This window comes from Paroedura picta, chromosome 2 (assembly GCF_049243985.1).
Source record: "Paroedura picta isolate Pp20150507F chromosome 2, Ppicta_v3.0, whole genome shotgun sequence".
Classification (NCBI taxonomy): domain Eukaryota; kingdom Metazoa; phylum Chordata; class Lepidosauria; order Squamata; family Gekkonidae; genus Paroedura; species Paroedura picta.
Window position 1 is genome coordinate 161,454,901 of NC_135370.1, and position 17,935 is coordinate 161,472,835.

A 17,935-nucleotide genomic window follows, 5' to 3' on the forward strand; every position below is an offset into this window, starting at 1 on the left:
TGCACACAAAAATGTGGAGGTTGGTAATCCAGGGCCGAAGAGCAACCTCTGAGTGTCTTGACGCCACTTAATTTGCAGGACACAACGAGGCCTATGAAAGCCAGTTTGGTATAGCTGTTAGAGCTTCAGGGTAGCTAAGTTTATTCGATTTGAGCAAAAAAACCAACCAAACAAAAATACCTTGCTGGAATTTTTTCTCAGTATATTTAAGGCAAATATACTGGGCTGGGACTGTTTTGCTTTGAAGCTCAGTTTAAACTGAGAGGTAATGGAAGGCAGCCCAGGACCGGCTGGGCAAAAGGGAGCTCTCACCTTCCATGTTCCAGCTTGTAATGCATTAGGTCAGTAGTTCTCAGCCTTCCTAATGCTGCAACCCTTTAAGACAGTTCCTCATGTTATGGTGACCCCCAAGCATAAAATTATGCAAGTGCTCTTTCACAGAAATTAAACTGAAACTGACCAATGGCATGAAGATCCATTCTTCATGATTGTATACAAACTGTTTTTTCCCCATGATTTTTCAGTTCATTTCTGCCCCTTGTCCCACCATGCCAATCTCACACCGCCACCTGGAGCGCCTGGTGAGAGATTGCACCATGCTGGAGGTGCTGCTGGAGTGGCTGGTGGCTGAGCATGGGTGCCTGCATGGAGCAGCAACAGTGGTGGTGCCCCCTCAGCCAAGCAGCTTGCCCTGCCATGACCCTGTGAAAGGGTCATTTGACCCCCAAAGGGGTCCCAACCCCCAGGTTGAGAACCACTGTATTAGGTGAATTGGCATCTGCCCCTTTAAAAGAAAGTAGAAGGTTTCCTGCATGGGGGAAAATTGGGTGCAAACTGAGCCTATATATGTGCAGAGTGTGTGTGTTGTAGCCAGTTGCTAGTTATTCCTGTTGCATTAATAAAGACTTGGACTAATGTGGCTCTCTCTCAGTACTTTATACAGCTGATCCTTGGGGAGGGGGTTGGTTGGTTGGTTGGTTTCATTGGGTGTTTTTTCTTCTGAGGTCTCTTGGATACAAAATTTGGGATTTCCAAAAACACCCAACCTGGGGTTTTCTGGGAATATTTGCACCACCACCCAATCTGGAGCTGATAACCCTAAGAGAGAACTGCTCTCTGTGGTTGGGAGATGGATGTGATTCCAAGTGATCTCCAGGCCCCATCTGGAGGTTTGTAACCTGAGAAGGAGAGAAGGAAACAGGAATAGACAAGAAGCTAATGTGGGCTTTCAGGAAAGGGAAAGAGGAAATAATGGTGGAGAAGGAAACAAGATGTCTAACTGCAAGCCCTTACAAGTTCCTACGTGTACGGAAAATTTTATAAAGTAAAATAAACCAGATAAAAATCAGCATAAAAAATCATAATTTCATAGATTAAAAAACCATCGTAATTTCTCTAGTAGAAAAGCAACAGATAGGAAAACAGCATCATAGACTGTGAAAAGAAAACTGAGTCTTCAAGTACAACTAAAGTCACCAGCCAAAGAATACATAATGACATAGTAAACTAGCTCCAGAGTAAATATATAGCATTGCAGAAAACGCTGACCAGACCACCTAAGATTTGGGTTGGAGTATTTTTGTTTGTTTTATGTTTACACCTGGCCTGTTTACAGAGGAACACCCCAAATTCTATTTTTTTTCTTGAGCATCAGACAAGACAGACTGAAGAGTCTTGGGGGGAGGGGGGGAATAGAGAATCCCATATTGAATGTCAACCTGTATGAACTGTGTAGTCCAGACCAACGTCCTTTTATGCTATGGGGAAAACACTCAAATAATCAGGAAAGCAAGAGTCATTTCTGTTGGCATGCGTCTGGAGAAATATGACATAGCAGATTCTATTTAAACATCCAGAAAGATAACACACAAGGGGGGAAAATATCTACCTGTAGGACTGTCTGGCCCCCTTTCCCTCTTTTCCCAGTGGCTTAAAACAGGGGGGACATGGGAAAGAAATTATCTGGTCCCAAGAAAGGCAAGTTTCAGCTTGCTACTGCTCTGGTTCTTGAGCAGAACCTGCAGCCTTTGGAATGAGCAGGTGAAGTGTTTCAGAACAAAGCCACAAACATTTATACTCGGTATAAAAGCTGCAGACCCTGACTTGGCTGGTGAAGGCTTGACTGATCTCTCCAATAGCTAAGCAGTGCCCCTGGTTAGTACAAGGGTAAGACAAAAAGTATTGCTACAACATTAGAGAAACCTGTGTAAAACAAAAATATCAGAATGTTGTTTCTGGACACATCCTCCATCTAGGTCCATACACTTCTCTTGGGGTTGTGTCTATCTCTATATCCTTCCCTGAAGAATTTTGCACTCTCCAATTTACAGCTCATAGAATGGCAGTTTTGGCATCTTCAAGGAACTCAAATCATGTTCCTTTTCAATGTTCTCTGAGTCTTGGGAACAAAACGAAGTCTGAATGGGCAAGATCAGGGCTGTAGGGCGGATGGGGTGAAGCTTCCCAGTGGAATTCTTGTAGCACAGGCCATGCTGCCCTCGAAGAATGATCAAGTGCTTTGCTGTGGTGGGGAACAAATCCTGGCTGCAACTTTCCCGTCCTTTTCCTCGCCAATGCGGTTTTCAGTTTTCTTAAACTTCCTCATAATAAGCCCGTTGGAAAAATCGCTTTGTTTAGAATAAAAGTTTTGTTTGGAATACACCTCTGCATGCATGAACTGGAATCCTGGTAGCAATACTTTTTTGATTTGCCCTCACACCTGCCGAGGCAAGCAATGGCAAAGTGTCCCTTTTAGTCTCTTGCCTTGAAAAACTTCTCGGGTTAGCATAAGACAGTTCCACAGGTGCTGAAGGTCAGATTGCTACTAATGGATGGTGGGTTGAACAACAGACTGGTATGATGGTGGGTTGAACAATGGACTGGTCTCCGATCAAGATGGGGAGTCCATCCCCCTTTATTTCAGGCTAAGAAAAACGAAGTTTGAGGATTGTCCTGATGGTGCTACCAGATGAAATTTGCCCCAGGTCTTGTGCTAAGAGCATCTCAGGAGCTCCCCCTCAACTTTTCTCTTGACAATCATACATTCCTGCAGATGTGTGGTCGGGACCACCCGTTTTAAAAGCCTCAGAGAGTGCAAGAAATGTTAACGTGGTTGACCACGATCGATGGGGTTTAAAGACCAAGAAGAACTAAATGAAAGAGTACAGAATGTGAAGTTGCCAAAGGGAGAAACCGAGATGCTTGGAGAGGTGGCATTGGACCAACAGTTACTACTGTGGGAATACTGGAAATGGATTTTTTTTTCCTTCATGACATGCACAGTCCTTCCTTAAAGGCTGCCAAGCTTAGATATGAGCTTAAGTGTGCACATGTTTGCAAAGGGCACCTCAATGTATGCCTTCCCACAGAAACCACAGCGGAGTCTCTGAGCTCTAATTAAGAGAGGGAGGCAACAGTCTTTGGCAAACCAGCTTCTGCTAGAGGTCAGCTTGAAGGAATGGTGTTTGCTTGGTTGCCAAAGGTGACGTATCAAAGAGCTTGTCATCTTGGTGAGAGTCATGCATGTAAGTCCTTCAATAGTCTCTGGGACAGCCCCACCACCAATGGAACCACAAATGCAGAAAAGGAACCACAACACAATTAAAGGGATGTATAAATCTGCCTTTTAAATATGAAATGGTAAAATTGTATAAAGAGGCAATGTCAATGATAAGATCTTTACAACATCATATACAGATGTATAAAGATATCAAAATAAGGCACGGGAATCTAAAAGTGTTTCTGCCTTCACATAATACTTCTTCAGAGAGACTCCTTGAAGATTTTGGAAATCTTGGGTTGCACCCAGCATGCTTTTTCATTTCATTGCCAGACTCATCTCTTTATTACAACCCACAACCCAAATAGTTTTTATTCATGCGGACTCCATGACCCCAAGAATAGTCTTTCTGGTGCTCCTCCTTCTTTCACTAGAGGAAACAATCGGTTGGATTGACTCCATCATGAAAGCTTCTGAATTGAGTTTGTTTCATAGGGTAGCCTTGTTGGTCAGCAGTGGAACAGTTAACTTTGAGTCCAATCGATGACAACTACTCAAAGTTCATACCCTGAAAATCTTGTTGGACTCGAATTGAGAAGAATCAAATTAGTTTCTTGCTCTGAAACTTGCATGTAGTTAAACACAACCACAGTTCTTCTTTGGTGATATATCACGAACTCTAAAGTCAGTTTCTAAATGGGTTTCCCTACCTTTTGCAAAATCCCTGCCTTGTCAACCCACCTGGCTTATTTGAGTCAATTAAGCAATGCCAGCTATATGCTGGAAGAGAGCTCCAGTCTAAAAGGCACCACACCATGTTAGCAAGACAGTTGCTGACTGCAGAAAACTGTGAGTCATCACAGAATAAGGACTGAGAGCTTGCTGGCAGCCTATATTAACGTGAGGCTGGGAAGCCTGGGCTGTGGAACTGCTCCTTCTGCTGATGTTCTTGGACTGCTTGAATGAAGCATTGGCTCACTGGACTGAGTTAAGACATTCATTGCATTCTTTTTGGGCTGTGGCATTCTTTTTTTTTTTAATTCTGATTCTCTCTGCCTTCCTGGCAAGCTTGTCTGTGCTTCCTTCCAGCAGAGAACTGAAACCTGAGACCGACACAGGAGGAAAAGGAAGAAGCTTGCTTCTCTCCCTTGCCTGGGAGAGATGGAGGATGGGAAAAGGCTGAAGATGGAGCAACTTATCAGCAACAGGGCCTTTCAGAGAGTCTAGCACCCAGCAAGCAGCAGAAAGAGGAAGAGGACAGATAAGCCCCATCCTTCTCCCTCATTGGAAGAGTACTCTCACCCTATTGGCAGCACACCCCCAGAAGAGGGCCAATCAGGTAGGGAATGAATTGTCTGCACACAATTTGAACTGAGGCATCTCAAAGTGGTTTATAATAGTCATCCGTTCCTCTCCCCACAACAGACACCCTGTGAGGTAGGTGAGGCTGCGAGAACACTAAGAGAAAATGCTATGTGAGAACAGTTTCTAACAGGATTGGGATTAGCCCAAGGTCAACCAACATGTGGAGAAGCAGGGAATCAAATCCAACTCACAGTTTAGACTCTGCTGCTCTTAACCACTACACCAAGTTGTGTAAATTGCCATTGCCGTAAAGAGATGTAGCTAGAACTGGTGCCTGGACATCAGTTGCTATTTATCAAGCTCTCCAAGCCCCCACCTAGAGGGTTGGCAACCCAGCTAGCCACACATGGAAGAGGAGTGGGGGATCAGTCGGGGTTCTTGAGACTAGAGTCTCCTACTGCTTAAGTTGGATACGCTGGATCTCAAGATCCAGCAGGGCACAGGGAGGGGAGAGGGTCAGTACCCAGGAAAGCCACAGGGCAAGCGATGTGAGCTAGCGCCCATTGTATTCCTGGGTACAACAGGCTTTGCCCCTCGTTTTGTGTAATACCTCATCCCAGATTCCCAGAACTATCATTGCCTCTGAGAAGCCAATGGACTAAAGGAAACAATTGCTTTGATTGTAATTGACTATCAGTAAACCGCAATATCCCTCTAAACACATGGTAGGTTTCCAACCATGAAATTAGTCATGAATTCTTTAATGAAGAGAAAATGCTTTCCGCGGATACTGTTCCTTCTGCAGAGCTCCACTTTGCCCAGCTGCTGAACCCCAGAACCAAGAAGAAGAAGAGTTGGTTCTTATATGCCGCCTTTCTCTACCCGAAGGAGGCTCAAAGCGGCTTACAGTCGCCTTCCCATTCCTCTCCCCACAACAGACACCCTATGGGGTGGGTGAGGCTGAGAGAGCCCTGATATCACAGCTCGGTCAGAACAGCTTTATAAGTGCTGTGACTAACCCAAGGTCACCCAGCTGGCTGCATGTGGGGGAGCGCAGAATCGAACTCAGCTCAGCAGATTAGAAATCCGTACTCCTAACCACTACACCAAATTGTGTAAAAGGGGTAAGGGTTTAATAAACTGCAGTAAGAGGGTGAAAGCAGGAAAATCCTGCTCCACAGATACATAGTATGGCTCACTTTAAGCTGAAATAGTACTCCTGCAGACTGTGAAAAAGTCCTCAGAAATTTGGCGTGAACTGTGGATGAACATAACATCCAATGACCCTAAATAACTTGGCTTACTTACTAGGTTATGTTTTCCCTGTAAAATGCATGTGTGTATTTACAGAAGCTGTTTTTAAGGTGTCATAAACCTAATACCAAGAAAGAGGTGTGTATTCATGTGGGGAGGGCACTAGGGATGTGCCCTGGGAGCCAAGGGGGCGGCGAAGCAAAAATATTTGGGAAACACTGCCTTAGACGAAACGAAAACATCTTTCCCTCAGACCAGTTCTTTGCTCGTCTGCTTCTTTTTGCTCTTCCCCCTCAGCCTTGCCTCGTAAACACGTGCTGTGATAAAAGGCAACTTTCACGTATTTCTTATCAGTTGACTGGAGAACTGGAGATTATTTTCCGATTAAGGCCCTGATTAAGTGCGATAGCTGAGTGTCATGGAGGAATTTTATTCCTGCCAAAGTCATTAAACTCTCGCCAAAGTCTTGCAAATGCCTACAGATTGCAACTTAAGCTTCCCACTGGGCTCCCATTCTTCTTCTCTTTCCAAAGCTGCTGGAGGTGTGTAAGATGACGGGCAGCCTATCTTGGAACGTCCTCTGCATCTGAGCACAACAGGATGGATATGTTAATTCAGCATGGGAGGAAACAAACTTTTCCAAGAGCTTTATCTGATTCGAAAGGGATGTGCCCTGACAGTAGCAGACTAGACCTGCTGTCTTTTTTATTTTTAATTTTTTTTTATCAATTCCACAGAATTAGGAATTAGTATCAAATATATGTACTTGAGGCTGAAGAATGAAAATCTTGTTTCTTAAAACAATAAACCTATGTTCTCATCATCGTTGATTTTTCAGAACTTGTGGTAACTGCGTTTGTAAAACAATGTGATTTTTTAAATAGAATTGTTAGTCTCTAGTACACTGTGTTTGCCAAATGACGTCTGCCTGCTCAGGACAGACATCACTAGAAGGCTAAGAATGAAAAAACAAGTTTCTTAATAAACTTTAACCTGTATTCTCATCAGCTTTAATATTTCAGTTAGTTCCCCGTGCTCTACCCCAAAATCTCCAGGAGTTTCTCAACCTGCATCTGGAAACTCTACCCTCCCATCACCTGCAGGGGGGGGGGATTCCAATAGTTCACCTTATTCCCTGAGACTGAACATGGGTAACCTTTTCCCCAACTTAAACATGAATCTACTAAAAAACCAGACGCTGAGAATTTATTTTGTGCAGCTAGAACATTTTTAGCCTGCCTTTTTTCCAGACTTGGAGCAGGACTCTGCCTGCATCTGCTGAAGTCTGAAATAGTCCAAGGAGAAAGGTGGATCAGCAAATGAGAAGTATTTTACCTGGGGCTAGGGGGTGAGGTGGGCTGCCTGTCTTCAGAACATTCCCAAGTCTAAAATGTTTAAAAAGATCTTCTTGGATTGGGGCCTTTCGGAGACCCATTCATTATCCCGATATAACTTCAAGGCCAGCGGCAGGCCTCTGAACGTTAGGGAAATAATCATACGTTTTGCAGGAAATAACACCATTGGGTGGCTTTGCTTCCTCCTGAGACCGAAACCACCCACCTACCCCCCCCCACACCCAAGTCTTGCAGCTTCGTTGCCCTGACACATGAGACAGCCTTGAGTTCCCCACGTTTCCTAACAAAGGGCTGTGGCCCACAGAGAAAATAAGCCCAGTAATTAATCTTTCACAGTCAAGCCACAGAGTATTTTGCAGCATCAACTGAGCACTTTTGGGTGGGTGTCATGGCTCCAAGGCTTGCATGAGGAACTATTCACCTCAGCCTGGGAACTAACCTGCTTCCTTGTACTCAGAGCCCTTTCCTAGCAAAAGAACTGGCCAAATTTTGGTCCTCCATTGGGAATACCAGCCTCTTAGTGATAAGAACCTGTTTTCTCTGCCCTTGCCTGGTCAGTGGCTCATGAATTTCCTTTTAATCCTATCCTTCCCTCAAGAAGTTCTGGACTCTGTTCTCACTACTGTCTCCCTCTTTTAAGTCTAGGGATGCTGATGATTTGAGGGCATAGTTTTGGGAGGGGTGGGACCTGAGCCATAGAGTCTACCTCCATTATCTCCGATTAAACTAATCTCTGTAATCTGGAGACCAGTTGTAATTCTGGGGAATCTCCAGGGCCCACCCGGAGGTTGGCAAGACTACTTGAGCCTTAAAACAGTCTTGAAAAGTAGGTTAAACTGAGTGAAAGGTAACTGTCATGAGGTTACCTTGTGAGCTCCATGGGCAATTGGGATTTGAACCTGGACATGCATTTCTTAATGGTAGAGGAACTGCTTCTATTATTGGGGGGAGGGGTTAACCCACAAAATTGTCTGTTGTTTTTTGTTTGTTTGTTTGTTAAGATCTCAGACTTTTCTCCAACCCTGGAGCTTTTCTCAAGTTTGTAGAAAGATCTCTCTTAACTGTCCATGGCCCTCAGCTTTGGATTTATATATCCACCGATGGCATTGTGTGGAGAATGAGATATATTGAGAAAAGGGACCTGCAAGAAACTTGCAGAGTGGGTGCATCCCTTCCCCCTTTTTATTTCCTTCCTTCTTCCCCCTTCTCTTCTCCCTCTTTCTGCCCCCTCCCCCACCCATTCAGTTGTCAATATAACCACACTGTTGGCATCAGGCCCAACACGACTCCTGGCCTGCTACATCACCGCTGGCCCAGCATGACTGCCAGGCTACTGTGCCACCATCACCAGATGAAGCTGGCTCTCAAGCTGCCAGGGCCCAGTGTGGCTTCCAGCCAGCCATTCCTTCACCGCCACAGGGTACAGCACAGCTCCCAGTCTGCCTGATCACCAGCACTAGGCCCAGGGCAGCTCCCCTGTTACCAGGTCCCATGAGGCAGGGGTAGTCAACCTGTGGTCCTCCAGATGTCCATGGACTACAATTCCCATGAGCCCCTGCCAGCATTTGGTGTAGTGGTTAGGAGCCAGTTTGGTGTAGTGGTTAGGAACCAGTTTGGTGTAGTGGTTAGGAGTGCTGACTTCTAATCTGGCATGCCAGGTTCAATTCTGCGCTCCCCCACATGCAGCCAGCTGGGTGACCTTGGGCTCGCCACAGCGCTGATAAAACTGTTCTGACCGGGCAGTGATATCAGGGCTCTCTCAGGGCTCTCTCAGCCTCACCCACCCCACAGGGTGTCTGTTGTGGGGAGAGGAATGGGAAGGCGACTGTAAGCCGCTTTGAGCCTCCTTCGGGTAGGGAAAAGCGGCATATAAGAACCAACTCTTCTTCTTCTTCATTTGCTGGCAGGGGCTCATGGGGATTGTAGTCCATGGACATCTGGAGGACCACAGGTTGACTACCCCTGCTGTGAGGTAGGTGCATTCTCTGTGCTTGTGCAGACAGTCTTTTTATTTGGGGGAGCATTTAAGCCCCCACTGTTGTTGTTTAAGTCAGATTTTCCTGCAAACCTAAGGGGTCCCCCAAGTTTGCAGAAATATCTGTTTAGCGTCCACGCGGTCCTGATCCATGGCTTTAACTGCCCCCAGATGGGGGCCATATGTCACTAATCGTATATAGATTATGTGCTACGTGAACAAGTACAGTGCCCTGCCTTCTCCCCACGACAGGTCAAAAGTGAGCAGTGGTCTGCTGGACTGCAAGCCATGCCACTCAGCCGCCAGGCTGTCAGACAGCCAGTGCCAGCTGCAGTGTGGCTGTCCATTGCAATTTTTCAGAGAAGCCTGGCACTTTTCTGAGGCCTTTGAGAACATCGAAAGGGTATCCTTTTTTTTTCCTTTGCTGAAATTGCTTCCATATTTCTATGGCAAATCCCAGTGAAGTCAGATTTCCATTTATCATTCCAATCAGTGAGACCAGGACCTCAGATCTAAACTGAATGGGGAGGGGAAGAAATTCTCCCCATAGAAAACCGACTTTGTTTATGATGGCACAGTTCTGTTCTTTATCTGAGTATATTCATACGTTCTGGCTCCCCTCCCCTCTTCCCCGACACACACTTCCCAAAATCCATGTTTCCGCTTTAGCCTCCGGGTTTGGAAGCATCCGCGGATTCTCTTTTCAGTTCTCGTTCAAAGCTGCACGTGCCGTACTTTTGGAAATGGACACCTGCCATGGCCAAGCACAAGTTTTAGGGACCAAAATATTTTGTCAGTTTGTCTTTCGAATGCAGTGTTCTTGCACAAAGGGTGCTGTTTATGGTATTTCTGCACAGAACTTTCTGCCTTGCTGTATACACTTTCAGCATTGAGTATATGCTGAAAAAAAATAAATGCAGCAAGAACGTTTTGTGCAGAAGCAGTGGAAACAACACACACACACACACACCTTGCCATTCCAGTCGCTGTCCTAGGTGATGTTTGTGGCCATGGTCTTCTAAATACATACTGAAGCTGCTGTAAACCAATGATAGAAAGTATATTCTGAGTACTGCTCCTCAATGACACCTGCATCAATAACTAGTTGTGTTCTACAGGCCACCCCCCCACCTAAAAAAAAGAAACACTTCATAGACTGTTTGCAGAAACAACTTGCTACAGGGCTGGATTGTCAAATACCCCCCACCCCAACCCCACGTTGCCAGCTGGCATTTCCTGCCACCAGTCCAAGCAGTAACAGGAGAAAAATAACAGCAAAGCAGAGTGACATCACTTCCAGGAAAACACAGAAACGGTTTTTCTCTCTCAGGATCCCTGGAAACTCTATAGTTTTACCATAGAGTTTCAACCTATTCTTAGACAGGCATGAAGTCACTTCCAGAATTGCCATGAAGTGATCTCATGCCACTGGCCAATGTCCCCCCCCTCCCCATGTCCCCATTGCTGCTGCCTCAGGTCTCCAATTTTGGTTGCCAGTGTTGGCGACCCTGTGTAAGAGTGCATGAAATCGCTCCACAGACCTGAGATATTCTCCATAGGAGAACGGCAGGAGAGAGGATCCAGAGTTCTCACTTCTTTCTGCCATCAGTTATGCCTCTTGTCTACCATACATGCACTGGAGGAAGAGGCTATGAAAACCAGGAGGCTAGAAAAGATTAGACCCAGCACTCTTCAATCATCTTTGACATCCTATGTGTGAAATATGTAATCACAAGCGTGGAGGAAGGGGTTACTGTTTCTTAACAGTTGCAGACTTCTCCTCAGCAGGCCTTGATTGTAAGGAAACGACTCTGTCCAAGCATCTATCAAAGCCTGCCCTCCTACTCCCAGTTGTGCAGAAGGGGGAGTTGCGTGTCTCCATATAAAAACACATACACACACCCGCACAGAGCAGTTTTCGATTCTGGAAGTAAGTACTACCCCAAACCTTATGACTCATCGTAGTGTGGAGTATATATAAAAAAACATAAATACCTAATTCCCAGATGGAAACAGGACAGGCCTGAAGTTGCTTGAGGTGACGATATTCCGCCATTAGCAACTGGCACATGAGGAGAGGTTTATTAAAGTCCTGTTCACTTGCCCTGTCCTGGATGGCCTAGTCCAGGGGTAGTCAACCTGTGGTCCTCCAGATGTCCATGGACTACAATTCCCATGAGCCCCTGCCAGCATGGGAACTCATGGGAACTGTAGTCCATGGACATCTGGAGGACCACAGGTTGACTACCCCTGGCCTAGTCTAGCCAGATCTCGTTAGCTCTCAGAAAGTAAGCAGGGTTGGTACTGGTTAATACTTGGACAGGAGAGCACCAGGGAAGTCCAGGGTTGCCCCAAAGAGGCAGAGACATTACCTAGCACTTAAGGCCCATTGAAGAGATCTTTACAAAAATTTAGACATATTGCTATTCCTTCCTCATGGGCTCTACTTTCTTCCAGGTGCTTTAGGACAAGAGGCAATTTGGGCCACCATCTGTAGCTGCCCCTACCCAGCCAAGGATGAATATGGAACTTCAGTGACTTGCTCTTTGTCCCACTTGCATCAAGGAGCCAAGGCTGGAAAGCACTTTCAGGCAGAGCTGAGCAGATGTTCTCTATCAGAAATGGAACCTGCAGCTGAAGTAGGCATTTGCAACAGGACGGTTTCCAGCAACCTGCAAAGATTGATGGTAGAACTTGATCCTTGTGAGTGACCAGAGAAGAGGCCCCAGCCAGTCAGCCATACACTCTGCTATCTAAACTAGGCTTCTGCCTTCTCCACTCCTGGAGCTCCAGGCTGGGGGGGTAACTATAAGGTCTGTGGAAACAGGCAGGGTTTCTTGGCAGTCCCAGCCTGACTCTGGCTTCTGTCCATGGAGCACTTGGGCATCTTGGCCAGCAGCCAAAGCTGGCTGCACATATCCTGAGTACTGGAGGGTACTCTCCAGGGTACTGGAGAGCCAAGAGACTTCAGGGTCTGCCAGGCATCTGCCTCTGAGGGATCAGCCACGATGTTCTCATCTTCTAGTGAGGACGCACCACCCCAGCCCTGGCACTCTTTCATATGAAAGACAAAATCAGGATCATGCCCATTATTCAGAGTTGTTCTACCAGAGATGAATGACAGGCTTCTGTAAAAGCAGTGGCAAACTCTGTTCTATACGACAGAGAAGAGCATCTACAGTGAACATACATAGATAGGAGTGGGGCCATACCCAACAGCCCTGACCTCCGATGTCCACACAGGGAATTAAATGTATGCAGAGAGTGTTACCACCCCTGGCTCACTCTGCCATGTCTCCATAAACACTGCAAAGGAAGTGTCCTGATTTAACATACAGAGCATGCACAAAGTATAGACTTTTGTGCATGTAGAGTTCTCTGTGAATGTTCAGAAGAATGTGCAGAGTTGGGGACAGAACCAGCAGACACAATTCTTCTCCCACCTATGTAAGTACCCTGCATGTACAGCTCTTAATTACCATGTACATTTACTTATTTGTTTACTTATTTACTTATTTATTCATTTTATATTATATTTGGATTTTTTTCCTGCCACTATCGGAAACTATCTCATGGCCGGCTATGGTCATAACCCCCCTCCCTCAAGTAAAACAGTGTTTCATTTTTGAAAGTCAGTTATAATCCCTACTTTCACTCCAGATGTGCACATATAATGTTTGAGTGAAGAAATTTGGGGAGCAGAGGGAAGGGAAGGGAAGGGAAGGGAAGGGAAGGGAAGGGAAGGGAAGGGAAGGGAAGGGAAGGGAAGGGAAGGGAAGGGAAGGGAAGGGAAGGGAAGGGAAGGGAAGGGAAGGGAAGGGAAGGGAAGGGAAGGGAAGGGAAGGGAAGGGAAGGGAAGGGAAGGGAAGGGAAGGGAAGGGAAGGGAAGGGAAGGGAAGGGACCTCCCACACACACAAGTTAGAGTGGATTGTTTTCTCTGAAACCATGCTGCTGGCACCGAATGTCTTGTTCTCTGTTGATTCTTTCATAATCATAATCACCCATTTGATTTTATGACTTACTTAGGCTACACAGACTATTGAGTAATCAGTCAATACTTCCCAAAGCACGAAGAAATTTTTTTTGTTGTGAATCGTTGCCTAGAAACCTGCAATGAGTCAATTCCATTCAGAGAGACTGACAAAGTGTACGCCCAGTCATGCTTTCCAAGGCCCACAAACGTGGCACAGTTCACAGGGGAGCAATGGGTGACCTGGAAAACTCACCTTGAGTCGCAGAAAGGGGTAGAAGTTAAATCAATGAAGCCATAGGGAAATAATAGTCATTTTTAAGCCATCTGAAACCAAAATATGGAGAAAGAGGGGAAAGAGTCTTTCTCATATATTAAAAATAAGCCATCTACTGCTATTATTCCTCACTGCTCAGTGACTGGCAAGCTGCATTTGAATATTTTGGTTCCCTTCACTAACAGCAATTGATAGACCTATACTTTCTATCAGAAGAAGAGTTGGGTTTTATATCCCATCCTCTCCCCACTACAGACACCCTGTGAAGCAGTCAGGCCTGAGAGAGCTTCTGACAGGACTGCTTGGTCAGAACAGCACTACCGGGGCTACTACAAGCCCAAGGTCACCCAGCTGGCTGCATGAGGAAGAGCAGGGAATCAAACCCTTCTGGCCAGATTAGAAGTCGCCACTCTTAACCACTACACCACGCTGGTTCCTGCTCTCCCTCCCCGTGTGAACTTGCCAGGCTGTCCCATGCACCAGACCAGCAGGCCACCAGGACTAACATATGGGGGGGGGGGGTTAAATAACCAAAATATATAGCCAAAAATATCTATATGCATTTCATGAATTCCCCGCCTTGTTCCATGGGCTTGGATTCTTTGGACAAGGAACAGATGTGCACGTTAATTCCCGTGGATGTTTCCCTGTACACAGAACATTGATGGAAGCAGAACGCTCCAAGCTGCATGCACCAGAGCCCCAAGATGCCCTGCCTAGCAGCAGTGATAGAAATGACATCTCTGCAGGAGAACTGAATAGTGCTTTCACAAAGAGTCCCAGTTCAATTTGTAACAATGCAGATGGGAAAGTTGCTGCCGTTCTTTCACTTAGAAGATGCTGTACAAAAGAAATGTCAAAAATTAACTTCGCCTAGGATTAGTCAAAAATAGGCTCCACTCCCCAGCTGTTTCCATGCTCACACATCACTCCCATAGTTGATTACTGGAAGAAGAGTCGACAGTGAGCTCCTGCTATTGATCTGGCTGCATGGGAGCCTTGATGCCTGCTGTGCAGCTTTGATCCAAAGCAGTTGTAGTATCCTGCGTAAAAAGCAGCGGAGAGGCTTCAAAGAGTTCTGTATCCCCTTCCTTAGCAGCTGCATGAGTGTTTCCATCAGGACTGCCAAGGAATATGCCCCCCTTTTAAAAGTTCTCAGTACTAGCTTCGAGAGCCTCTCTAAACTTCATCCTTGAGATGAAATTTCAGCCTTGCAGTGTACCAAGGTCACTATTATTAAGTAGAGGGTTCAGTAACGATTCAAAGAAAATCTTTTCCAAAACAGCCAGTTCTTTTACTAAAAACCAAGAACTGAAACTAGAAAGTCAAATACCATGACCTTATATACATTTGGAGGCTCCCACCAAGACTAGTGATTGGCCCTAAGCGGAGCCCTCTGATAGGTCCATTAAAGTGTCCAATGGCAGGCTGGATGCTGTGTGCCAGTAAATAGTTTTTAAGAGTCTATAATACCAGGTCTTGGCTTGGAGCTCCCATAGAATCATAGAGTTGGAAGGGACTACCTGGGTCATCTAGTCCAACCCCCTGCACTATGCAGGATACCCACAACCCTATCGCTCATCCATTGTAACCTGCCTTGAACCTTCATAGTATCAGCCTCTCCATCAGATGGCTATCCAGCCTCTGTTTAAAAATTTCTCCAAAGATGGAGAACCCACCACCTCCCGAGGAATCCTGTTCTACTGAGAAACCACTCTAACTGTCAGGGACTTCTTCCTGATGTTTAGACGGAATTTCTTTTGAATTAATTTCATCCCATTGGTTCTGGTCTTCTCCCTCCGGGGCAAGAGAGAACAATTCTGCTCCATCCTCCATATGGCACCCCTTTAAATGCTTGAAGATGGTTATCAGATGAAGATGGTTAGTCGTCTCCTCTCCAGGCTAAACAGATCAAGCCCAGTCTCTAATAGACTACATACACAACAATTATTGTCCATTCTGTTGGTGGCCTCCAAGGTCCCATGCAGAAGCCTGCTACCTAGACTGGAGTTGGTTCAGTGGCACAGCATCTCATTGACATGCACAAGTTCCCTAGTTCAATCCCAGGCATTTTCAGTTCAAAGGATCTGGAAGTAGGGGAAGTGAAAGACCGCCTCCTGAGACCCTGAAGAGCTGCTGCCCATCTGAGTAGATTGGCATTCCACAAGGCCTGCAAAATGGAGCTCTTCCACCAGGTTTATGGTTGAGGCCACGTCATGGAAGGTCATGGGTCCCTCCAGGAGAGAGAGACTCCGGAAGAGTTCATCTTAGGCCATACCATTGCTGAGTTGAGCCATTGTCATCTGCCGATGCCCCATGATGCACCGTGGGGGGGATTAGTAAGTTGGGAGGTAGGTAGATAGTGTTTTTTTGCCGCTGGGGGGTGAGTTATATTTTTTAATGGGGTCATTATGATTGTTATGTGGGGTTTTATTCCGTATTCCGCTGTGAGACAATTCGCTGCAAGACAGTTCACTGACAGCGGCGGGTAACAAATTCCAAAATAAATAATAATAATTCTGACCTTGATGGATCAGTGATCTGATTCAGTTTTAGGCAGCATTATAAGTTTGTGTGTGACCTTTTCAATTGGAGAGTCTGGGAACTGGACCTGGGACTGGTGCATTCAAAGCAGATGCTATCGCATTGAATCACAGCCCACTCCCAACTGACATCCTGTCCTGACCCACTTAACTACCATGAATTTCTACTTACATGTATTTATAGATTTCATGCATCTGCTGCTGTTCTTAATACTTACTTCACAGTGATAATGGGATTCGTTCCCTGCCTTCTTTCCCACATTCTGTAGTAAACCTTCCATCTTCACCCACACCCATGATGCGTGGCAATCTTTATTTTTTGATTTCTTCAAGAATATGCAATGGCTCACATTTGCCTCTGCCATTCCTATTGGAAGAGTTTAAATTTGTGAGAGAGCGGAGCACCAAGCTGCTTAAAAGGACAAAATAGTTTAATTAGAAAGAGAAGCAACTTTATAAAGAGTCCTACTGTCTAACTGTGACTGATTCTGCATGGGGGTGTAAAATGCACACCAGCTCCTGCTTTCAAATGTGTGATAGGAAGCCACGTGTTTGCATGCTTTCTGACAGATCCCTCCCGCGTTATCCCACTGCCTTGTTGCAGCTTTTCCCTTCCCAGCGAGGTGGCAGAGAAGAAGAAGAAGAAGAAGAGTTGGTTCTTATATGCCGCTTTTCCCTACCCGAAGGAGGCTCAAAGAGGCTTACCGTCGCCTTCCCTTTCCTCTCCCCACAACAGACACCCTGTGAGGTGGGTGAGGCTGAGAGAGCCCTGATATTACTGCTCGGTCAGAACAGTTTTATCAGTGCTGTGGGGATCCCAAGGTCATCCAGCTGGTTGCATGTGGGGGAGCACAGAATCAAACCCGGCATGCCAGATTAGAAGTCCGTACTCCTAACCACTACACCAAACTGGCTCTCTCCCAGAGAAGCCTAAAGAGAAGCCTAAAGCATGGACAACCCGTACTTCTCCCACCGTTCCTTGAGTTGTCAATCAACGCAAGCCACCAGTCCCTTCACAGCAGTTGTTTTGGGGACTCAAACTTCCTTCCCCTGCCCCAAGTCCCAAAATTCATTTTTAAAAAGCCACTTCTGCCTTGCTATGGGGAAATGCCACAACAGTAAAAAAAATTAAAAAAAAAATCTTTCACCTCCATGTTGCTGCAGGATCATGCCACAACAATAAAACATTGCCTTAGATCCTTTCCAGGATTCTTTGTATAATGGTCTCTCTTTATGTTTTGGTAGATTTGTGATAGGCTGGCCATGGTAACTGGACCGCAAGGATTCTGTGTTCATAATAAAGATTTAAAATAAATAGCATGGACGGCAAGCTAATAGGGAGATGGCTGCTTCATCACACGCCCTCCCCCTCTTCCCCTGTTCATATCCCACTGCCAGGTAACACAAACAGGTATGTGTTTTAGCTGCCCGATCCCAATATTACCATGCACAATGAAGAGAACATTTTATTTGAACTGAGGGCACATCGTTTTGTGGTCCCATAGCAATGCGGACCACACCTTTTTTATTATTTGAGCATGAAATGGAGAGAAGATGGCGGGCAAAATACTACCAAGACTACTTCATATTTCTCACTCCAGACAGGCTTAACTCTGTATGTGCCTTGATTTGCAGCATGACAAGAAGTGGGAAATCGGGATTTTGTAATTTCCCTCATCACGGACCAAATTAGCCAAAAACTTGCGCCACCCACTGGAGAGTTCCGGGTTGCTGCCGGCATCATGTGGAAGCAGCA

General features: G+C 45.8%; 1 protein-coding gene across 1 annotated transcript in view; it reads right to left on the bottom strand.

Annotated features, from left to right (window-relative positions):
• Positions 1–17,935, bottom strand: part of LOC143830708 (serine protease inhibitor A3N-like) — a 173,415-nt gene that overhangs the window by 117,416 nt on the left and 38,064 nt on the right. The window lies entirely within an intron of this gene.